Source organism: Schistocerca nitens, chromosome 4 (genome assembly GCF_023898315.1).
Source record: "Schistocerca nitens isolate TAMUIC-IGC-003100 chromosome 4, iqSchNite1.1, whole genome shotgun sequence".
In the NCBI taxonomy this organism is placed as follows: Eukaryota; Metazoa; Arthropoda; class Insecta; order Orthoptera; family Acrididae; genus Schistocerca; species Schistocerca nitens.
In genome coordinates this window covers 376,509,760-376,519,553 of record NC_064617.1, presented here as the reverse complement: position 1 = coordinate 376,519,553, position 9,794 = coordinate 376,509,760, and the positions used below count along the sequence as shown (strand labels likewise).

The window sequence follows — 9,794 nt, the reverse complement described above, 5'->3', positions numbered from 1 at the left end:
TATCGTAAATTGCGTCATAGCTGTTTCTCCTTCACTGTTTACCATTTGCAGCCGCAGAGAACTTGTTATAGAAAGTATTTTTACACCGAAAATTTACGACAGGGAATTTTTCACTATTGTAGTTTTAATTATTTTATTCTACGAGAAACACTGTGTGTGTGTGTGTGTGTGTGTGTGTGTGTGTGTGTGCAAGGAATATGTTTACACATAGTTTTACAGGTTGCCACCTTGTTTAGACTGCGAAAGTCTGCTTTAAACTTGCACTGTGTCACTGTTTTCGAAATATGAAATCAAGAGACACAGTAAAAGCTGAAAGTGCAATTTCGCAGTCAAAACAATGTGGAAACCTGTAAAAGTAACTGTAAACTTACTGCTTACACACACACACACACACACACACACACACACACACACAATTTTTCTCGAAGAAAGTAAGTTTAACCACAACAGTCCAACATGCGCGATTAAATATTTGTTCTATATCAAGTTCTCTAACTGTGAAAGAAAAACAGCTATGACGCGAAGTACAGTCTGCCACAGAAAGCAAAGGCTTGTGTCAAACAGGTACATATAAAAAATTCTGTTACCAAATTTGTCAATATTTTACTAACAACTGCGAATCTATTTTCCTGTAATTTAATAAACTGTAAATATAAAACCTACTGATGATGCTATAATTTCAGCGATAAGAAAAGAAAAAAAAATGGTTTGTTCGCGGCGGAGCCTATCCAAAAACAATTTATAAGAAAACACGGACACAAGAGTGAGCTTCAACCTCTAGACAGACTACCGGATTCGACCCAGATGTGGTTCACGTTTCCATCTCTCGAAGTTAGCGCGACCCGCTTTAAGCTGTACGAGCAGTTTTGACGACAGTCCTTAGCATTAGAGACCAATGCCGTGTCGCTCTGCAGCTCATCTGGAGGAATGTCTCTCCAAGAGCTCTACACGGAGATAAGATTACGTCTCCTATCTGCGCAGACGTCATTCGACAGCAGGAGATAGGAATGGCGTCATACGTGCCTCCTGTATCGACAGTGTGATCTGCACCAAAGTCGGAAAAAGTTTCACTACAGGTAAGTAAAGTAGTTTATTCCAGCAAATTATCTCGGTGTTTCAAAGCAGTTTATACATCTGAAAATCCTAAGTGTTGTCTGTGAACCGAACGAGGACGTTAGTTACTTTACCCGGTCAACTGCAACTCCTGCACTTAGGAAGGAATTTTCGGCAGAGTACGTACGTACTTTTGTTCTATCGGAGGTAAGAGTAGTACGAAATATCGCAGCTACTGTGCTAACAAGCAAGAGTCTTAGCCGTAGCGTCATACGTAGGTTTAGACGCGCTTTTTAGAGAAATAAATTTTATAGTTTCTTCGATTTGAATCAGAGTGGCAATGGTCTGCAACTAATTAATGTCAAGAAGGAGAGAAAGGCGACAGGACGTGCTGTAGTGCTTTCGGGCCCACTGACATTTTCAGTTCTTTATTAACATGTTAAAGGGGATTACACGGAAAATTCCCACTCAAGAGGTTACCAGTTTCTGTATTCTTTTCTTTTATGTGCTTGAAATGATATGAAGCTCTTGAAATTATATTTTTCTCACTGACGGACATAATTGAGACCCCTCAAGTAATTCATATTGTAAGTGTTAGTTTTACTTCTCAAGTATATCTCATTGTATACTGACGGAACAAAATTGCAAGACCAAAAAATAATTAATACAGAATAACGAAATTTCGGGAATACATTTGTCGAGAGGTAAAACTATTTAAGTGATTAACGATCACACATTAATGTAAGCGCAACATAAGTCATTGCAAATGCGAAATGCTGGTACTTCAGTAACTTGTGTAGCCGCCCGAATGTTGAATACAAGCGAGCAAACGTGCATGCATTGTGTTGCATGGTTGGCAGATGTTTGTGGCATGGAGTTCCATGCCTGTTGCACCTGGTCGGGCAATACCTTTATTGGCCGATGGTTAATGCTGTTTGTGGATGAAGCTGGAGTCGTCGTACGATGCCACCCCGGCCGAGCGGTTCTAGGCGCTAGTCAGGAACCGCGCGACCGCTACGGTCGCAGGTTCGAATCCTGCCTCGGGCATGGATGTGTCTGATGTCCGTAGGTTAGTTAGATTTAAGTAGTTCTAAGTTCTAGGGGACTGATAACCTCAGAAGTTAAATCCCATAGTGCTCAGAGCCATTTTTTGTCGTCCGATAATCTCCTACATGTGCTCGATTGGAGACAGGTTGTGTGATCGGGCATGTTACAGCATGTCGACAGTCTACAGAGCATCTTGGGTTACAACAGCGGTTTGTGCGCGAGCGTTATCCTGTTGGAAAACGCCATGTGGAATGCTGTCCATGAATGGGGCAAAGCAGGCCGAATCACCAGACTGACGTACAAATTTGCAGTCAGAGTCCTTGGCATAACCACGAGAGTGCTCCTGCTTTCATACAAACTCCTACCCCAGACCATTACTGCAGGTATAGATCCAGTGTGTCTGGCACGTAGACAGGTTGGTTACAAGCCATCAACTTGCGTCCCTGTGACCAACAGAAGTGCATCACTGGCAGCAGGGCAGAACCAGCTTCCGTCAGAAAAGGCAGCAGACCTCCATTTTGTCATACAATGAGTTCTTGCTTAACACCACTGAAGTCGAAAATGACTGTGGTTAAGGGTCAGTGAAAGAGACCCTACAAGTCTTTGGCTCGGAGCTGTCATTGAAGTAATCAGTTTGCAACAATTCATTTTGTCACTCTGATACCAACTGCTGCTCAAATTCCTGCTGCAGGTGCAGTACGATGTGCCAGAGCCATACGCCGAACACCATGGTCTTCCCTCTCGGCAGTGTCGTGTGGCCATCTGGAGCCCAATCATTTTGCCACCGAACATTCTCGTGACCACCGCTGCCAGTAATCGTATACGGAGCCTATGTTCCTGCCAAATCTTTGTGCAGGGTCGCAGGAGGAATATCCAGCTTCTCGCAGACCTCTAACACGACCGTGTTCAAACTCAGAGACATCTCGATAATGGGTCTTCGCCACCTTAAAGAATTCTTCACTAATATCAACTCACCATATCCAGTCTGAAAGGTAACTAACGCTCAGAACCGTTACAGCGTGTGTTTAAAGCAAACCTGGTTTTCATTCTCATAGTGCCGCAACTAGTGCCATTCTTACGCGGCTGGCGCGAAATCTGAACAGATATCATCTTTCGGATGTGGAAGCACGCCTACCAACTTTTATTTACGAGTATATCGCACAACTCATTTTTGGTGTTGCGATTTTTTTCCGTCAGTCTATTACAGTGCGTACAGATATCATCTGCCAGATGTTTTTTCCATATTTTTTTTTCCATGCACGACAACCTTTTACTCATCTGATATAGATACTGGTCATTTTAGTTAATATTATTGCTATCCAGTTATTTTCAAAATTTCGTGCACTTTACAAGAATTGATAGTTCCGACAACTCACCAATTGATTCTTAAAGGGAGACAAGTTTAAGCCGATTTCCCTATGCTTACAATTATAATTTTCGAGATATTTAGGTATCTTTTCTGAACGAAATATTTAAGACAGCCGCGCATACTGTGAACAGATTATTTTGCAATCCGTCCCATATAAAAACAGTATTTCAAATTTAAAAACCACACATTTTTAGCGGATAAAATGAACGTTTTTTTAGTAAAAGGTTTTTCATCTACAGAATGGGAAAATGAATTTTTAAGTACGTACTAGGAAAAAAGTACAACTTTATACACCAAAAAATGTTTATTAAGGACTGTCCATCAGTTTTCCTATTTGAAATTCAGAAGCTGGCCAAGTTCCTCTCAATCTCCGGCAGATATCATGCAAATTAAGTTACGTCATTGTAATCGTACTTGATAGCTTGCCGAAACTTTCTGGTTAGATTGAAATAACTAAAGGAAAATGAACACTGCAGACAGGTAGTTAAAATTCAGAATATATTGCGTTAGTAAGATTAACGCGAAATGTATGAATTTTACGAATACAGTCCTAAGTAGGTTTTTGTGTGGTGTCATAGTGTCATACCATAGCCCTTTGAAAGTTTTATTCGCCTAGTAATGCTCCAGCTGCTACAGGCGTGCTTGCAACAGATGTGGTTCAGATCTGGAGCTCACACACGGGGAATGTTTGCCTCACTTTTCTCTATGTTCGCCGGATGTTTCAACTTTGAGTGATAAACCAAACCATTATGGCTGGCCGCTGGAGCCGAGCGGTCCTAGGCGCTTCAGTCGGGAACCGTGCTGCTGTTACTGTCGCAGGTTCGAATCCTGCCTAGGGCATGGATGTGTGTGATGTCCTTAGGTTAGTTAGGTTAAAGTAGTTCTAAGTTCTAGGGGACTGATGACCTAGGATGTTAAGTCCCATAGTGCTTAGAGCCATTTGAAGCAGTTTTGAACCAAACCATTACGAAAATCTTAATAACGTTGCAGTCCATCTGTAGAGCGCAGTATAGTAGCGATTCTGGTTGGCATGTATTTCACAAGTCGTTGTTAGGCTTCCGGACCATGTGGCATCAGATGTCTATGGACAGCTCACACAGATCTCGTAAATTACGGGCCAGCGGTTTGCGGGTGCGGAGCTAGCACCCGACACCTTCCCTTGTGTGTTTCATTGGGTTCAAATCAGGCGAGTTTGGTGACCGATATGTCACCGTGAGTTAACTCATTCTTGTCAAACCACCGAGTCACGAGCCTGCCCTTGTGATCCCGGAATGCACTCTATTGGGCGACGCCATACCTGTCAGGGAAGACGCCAAGCGTAAACGGACGTAAATGATGCGCAATAATTTTCACGTAGCTGCAGCTGTCATGGTGCCCTCGATTACTGCCTCATGTCTCATAGAAAGCCAAGTGAATGTCCTCCCCCACTGCCCCTCCCCCCCCCCCCCCCCTTGTAATATAATACTGCCTTCACCAGCCAGTGCCAGTGGCACACTGCAGGTTTCGAGCAGTCGTTCGCCTGGATGACGACCATCGATCTTGTGCAACAAGAAACGTAACAATCTGCTTAGTGTATTCATCTCTTGGTCTCCCTCTACGATTTTTACCCTCCACGCTGCCCTCCAATGCTAAATTTGTGATCCCTTGATGCCTCAGAACATGCCCTACCAAGCGGTCCCTTCTTCTTGTCAGTTTGTGCCACAATCTTCTCTTCTCCCCAATCCTATTCAATACCTCTTTATTAGTTACGTGATCTACCCATCTAATCTTCAGCATTCTTCTGTAGCAGCACATTTCGAAAGCTTCAGTTCTCTTCTTGTCTAAACTATTTATTGTCCATGTTTCACTTCCATACATGGCTACACTCTATACAAACACTTTTAGAAACAACTTCCTGACACTTAAATCTATACTCGATGTTAACAAATTGCTCTTCTTCAGAAACGCTTTGCTTGCCATTGCCAGTCTACATTTTATATCCTCTCTACTTCGACCATCATCAGTTATTTTCTTCCCCAAATAGCAAAATTTCTTTACTACTTTAAGTGTCTTCATTTCCTAATCTAATCCCCTCAGCATCACCCGACTTAATTCGACTACATGGATAAATATTGGCAGTGTTTCTGCCGAAGATATATCGATAACAAGATGATAGTATCGAGTGCCGATATTTTTATTTTACATTGTATTTTTTTCACAAATTTCGGTAAATGTTCGAAGCTGTTCTTTTGAAATTGTAGTGGAACATCGTTTTACTTTCACTGTGTGAAGAAGTCTTACTACTTTTTGATCTTTCACCACGTCCGGTACGGTTGCACTGGGGTGGCAGTATCAGTGGAATAACAAGTTTTCCGATATGAAGAAACAGCACACAGTTGCGTTAAAAAACAATTTTCAGCACAACTACTGTGTTATTTCTACACATCGGCATTCTTCAAAAAGATGACGACATTGGATTCCGGTGGACAGAGACGTGTGAGAGGAAATGCTTACGTAGTCGACGCTCGGTGCTTCCAACAGAAACTGCAACCTTTAGCTTCAACAAACAATTTTGACACTACGGCTGTTAGATCTCTGGCGTTGGCAGAAATGAAAAAACAGGGAAGTCGACATGAAGTGTTCTGGAGGAATTCGATCTGTGACGAAACCGAACGACGGACACGTTGGGCACCTTCTATTGTGCCACTCGCATGCAGTTACCATTGTTAGCAAAGCCCTTATATGCAAGCGGAAGTCTACCAAGGACTTGTCAGTCGCTGGTGTATGAATTCCTAAGGGACCAAACTGCTGAGGTCATCGGTCTCTAGACTTACACACTACTTAAACTAACTTGTGCTAAGAACAACACTCACACCCATGCCCAAGGGATGACTTGAACATCCGGCGGGAGGGGCCGCGCAATCCAAGGACTTGTCAAATACTTGCCAACCAGAATCGCCACTATACTGCGTTCTAAAGGCTTTCAAGTCTTGCTCAAAGATGAATAAGCAGATTGCTAGCTTCTTGCAATAAATCAGTACTTAAATATACATCTTTAAGATCGGCATTATATATATAATGTGCAGACGATATTTTTATAGGCGATTTTTATTTCGTTTGTATATGGATACTTTTCTCCGATATATCGAGATCAGATAGTGATATTAGCTTACATATCGATGTATTGGTTTCCGGATATTTTTAAAAATATCAACTGTCCTAGTCCACACCTCTCGGCCAGTCCTGTGTCGACTGGTCGTGATTACAAAAGTCTCGGCACCATCGCCCAACAGCTCGCAGTTACTTACTTCCAGATCGTTTTCCACCTAGTGACTGTTAGCTGTCCTCACCCTCACAGCATCAACTGCCCATACTGACATCTCATTATGTTTTCGTAGCTGCGGGAATTTCTCCCAACATGCTGCGTAAAACGCGTGTGAGACCGCGCTCTCCACTCGCACAATATGAACACACTAGACTGTTTTCCTAGGGTGTGGACAAGGTAGCACCGCTGTGGGCTCTACCTGCGGGAAATGTTTGCGTGCTTCACGAGGAGTCTATACCGTACGGCGCTTGCATTTGCGTGGTTGGACGAGAGGAGGAAGTCGAACTGAGCACCACGGACTACTAGCCGACAGCAGTATTTGTATCACGCGTACAGGCAGCACGAGAGTAAGTAATCTTTCCGGTCTAATTACTGACACATTCACCAGAAATGTCAGCTGACCGCTTATCTGCCTCAGAGGATGAGAGCTTATAGGTTTGGTATCCGAACAGCTGGCACCCAGCTGAAGAACTAAATGTAAAAGGAGTTAATTCGGATAGAAACCGGTAGAAAAATGAGTGAAACATGTAAGAAGAAATGTCTTTGGTTCCGTCCAGTGTAATAAATTTGTAAATAATACCTGTACTGAGCCTTTAACCCAGTTATAGTGAGTTGGATGTTGTTATTATAGTGATCAGTACTGTGAACGACGATTAATAATTGGCTCGTTGAAGTAATCAGTGAACCCGTTCCTCAGAGTGGACCCCTCAGCTCTGGCCTAACACCGGCGGAGATTCGAGTCCTCCCTCGGGCATGGGTGTGTGTGTTTGTCCTTAGGATAATTTAGGTTAAGTAGTGAGTAAGCTTAGGGACTGATGACCTTAGCAGTTAAGTCCCATAAGATATCACACACATTTGAACATTTTTTTCTGGCCTAACAGCCTGCACCTACCGAGTGTATGATGTTGTCCTTGAGGAGTTCATTAATTTCTGATACGTCTCCGTTACAACGCAGTCGGAAGAGGCATTCCACTGCATCGTCGAGCAGTATCTTGCTACTAAAATGTTATACGCTCGTTTTTCTTCACGATCTAAGAACATTTGTGTGACTGATTTTCGCTTGCTGAGTACTCTCCCCTAACTTCTATATACTTTCGATTTTTAGATCGCTCACTGCACTGCATGTTTTGCCTTTGCTGCCTCCACTGCTTACTGTCGCGCCACACTGCAACGCACCTATATGAAGGAAGGAAGGAATATTTGGTTTATAGACCAGTCGACATCGAGGTCTTTAGAGACGGTGCACAAGCGCGGATTGTCTAGGATGGGGAAGGATAAAGACCATGTCCTTTCAAGGGAACTATCCCGACATTTGCCTGGGTCAACTTAGGAAATAACGGAAGACCATCTCGATGGCCGGACGTGGGTTTGAACCGTCGTACTCCCGAAAGCGAGTCCAATGCGCTAACCACTGTGCCACTTCGCTCCGTTTTAAGGCTTATATAGTTGATACGTTATTAACTGACATTTAATGATAAATGTGACGTGTTTGTGATACATTTTCAATATGCCGTTGCCTACTGTAACTTATAATACATAACAGCCAAATATGCCAAAATAAATACGGCGCTGACGCAACGATTGTGGACATTGCACTGGGCCTCGCGTGCGCGTGACGTCAAAATGACGTCACGATCGCAGGAAGTGGTGTGAGACGAGTGTTACCCGTTGCGAGCCGAGCGGGTAACTGAACACCCACCGTCTTGTGCTGCCCCACCACACCTCGGCGCGGTGCTAGGCACAGCACGAACGTCGCTGGGCGCGTCGTCTGACTAAAGACTGTGTCGCCGTGGCCACTTGGGTGGGCCAGGTGAAGTGACGTACCGTGAATTTCAAATCCCAGTTTCTGAAGCAAAACTTCATGACAACCTCATTCAGTGGAGAATATTTTATAACAGTTATACTGGGTATCCCAGGGAGTATGGCCAGTACAATGTGAGTCAAAAAGGACTTTACAACTTTGGAATGAGGTAGAAATTTATTGAAATAATTTACAGAATCGGTAGGTGTGTCATTTGGTAGCAAACAACCTCAAGTTTCAAGTGTCATTTTGGTTCGATGTGACTACCATTTGCTGTGCGGCGAACATTCCACGGGTAATTAATTTCTTCCCACACTCGTAACAGCAAATCGGACGTAACTTGGGCAACGGCAGCGTAGATTCGATTTTTCAGGTCGGATAAACTGTTTGGTAGGGGAGGAACAGACATACGAACTTTAACAAAACCCCAGAGAGAGAAATCCAGTGGTGTCAGGTCTGGGGAGCGAGGTGGTCATGCGATTGGCCCTTCACGGTCAATCCAACGAGCTGGGAAGCGATTGAAGAGGAAACCTCGAAGTTCTCTCACGAAATGGGGTGATGCACCCTCTTGCTGGTTGTAAACAATCAATCCCATCTTGGTCGTCTCCATCGATCTGTGGAATTAAAAACTTTTCAGGCAGAGTTCGTTTCATGAATCAAAAACACACAGCGAGCACGCCCCTTACCACTGAAAGCAGCCATTTTAACTGTGTACTACGCTGGCGCTCATGGCGGTGGATTGGATACTGCTGTACTGCGAAACTCAAACTTGAGGTTGTTTGCTGCAAAATGTCATCTCTACTCGTTATATAAGTTATCTCTACAAATTTCTGTATCATTCCAAAATTGTAAAGTCCTTTGTAACTCACCCTGTGTTAAGGCATACGAGAGAAATGATCATTTGTAGGAACACATTCAACCCTCGCCGCAATACCAAGAAGGGAGGGAGGAAAGAGAGCTTGGCGAACTCTGTGCCTTATTTGTGAATATATTGTTGCAGTTACTTTACATTTTAAAATTTTGGAAAAAATAATTATCGTTTCCGTTGATTTCTTGTACCAGATTCCATAAATGTTTTACGTTTTTCAGTTAAATTTAACCTAAAAATTGAAGTCTCAGTGATAGACGTCACTTTCCCCAATGAATATCATATTCAGTATTTTCAGTTTGATGATCTTTCTTAGACAACAATATCTCTTTGAAAATTATGTTGTAAGTAA

General features: G+C 43.1%; 1 protein-coding gene across 1 annotated transcript in view; it reads left to right on the top strand.

Annotated features, from left to right (window-relative positions):
* The first annotated feature begins 947 nt into the window (after window positions 1-947).
* The window catches only part of LOC126251592 (mucin-5AC-like), a 33,643-nt gene continuing 24,796 nt past the window's right edge, over window positions 948-9,794 (top strand). Inside the window, exon 1 of the mRNA XM_049952125.1 lies at window positions 948-1,076. The gene's annotated coding sequence lies outside the window, so the exon portion shown is untranslated. The remainder of the gene's footprint in view (window positions 1,077-9,794) is intronic.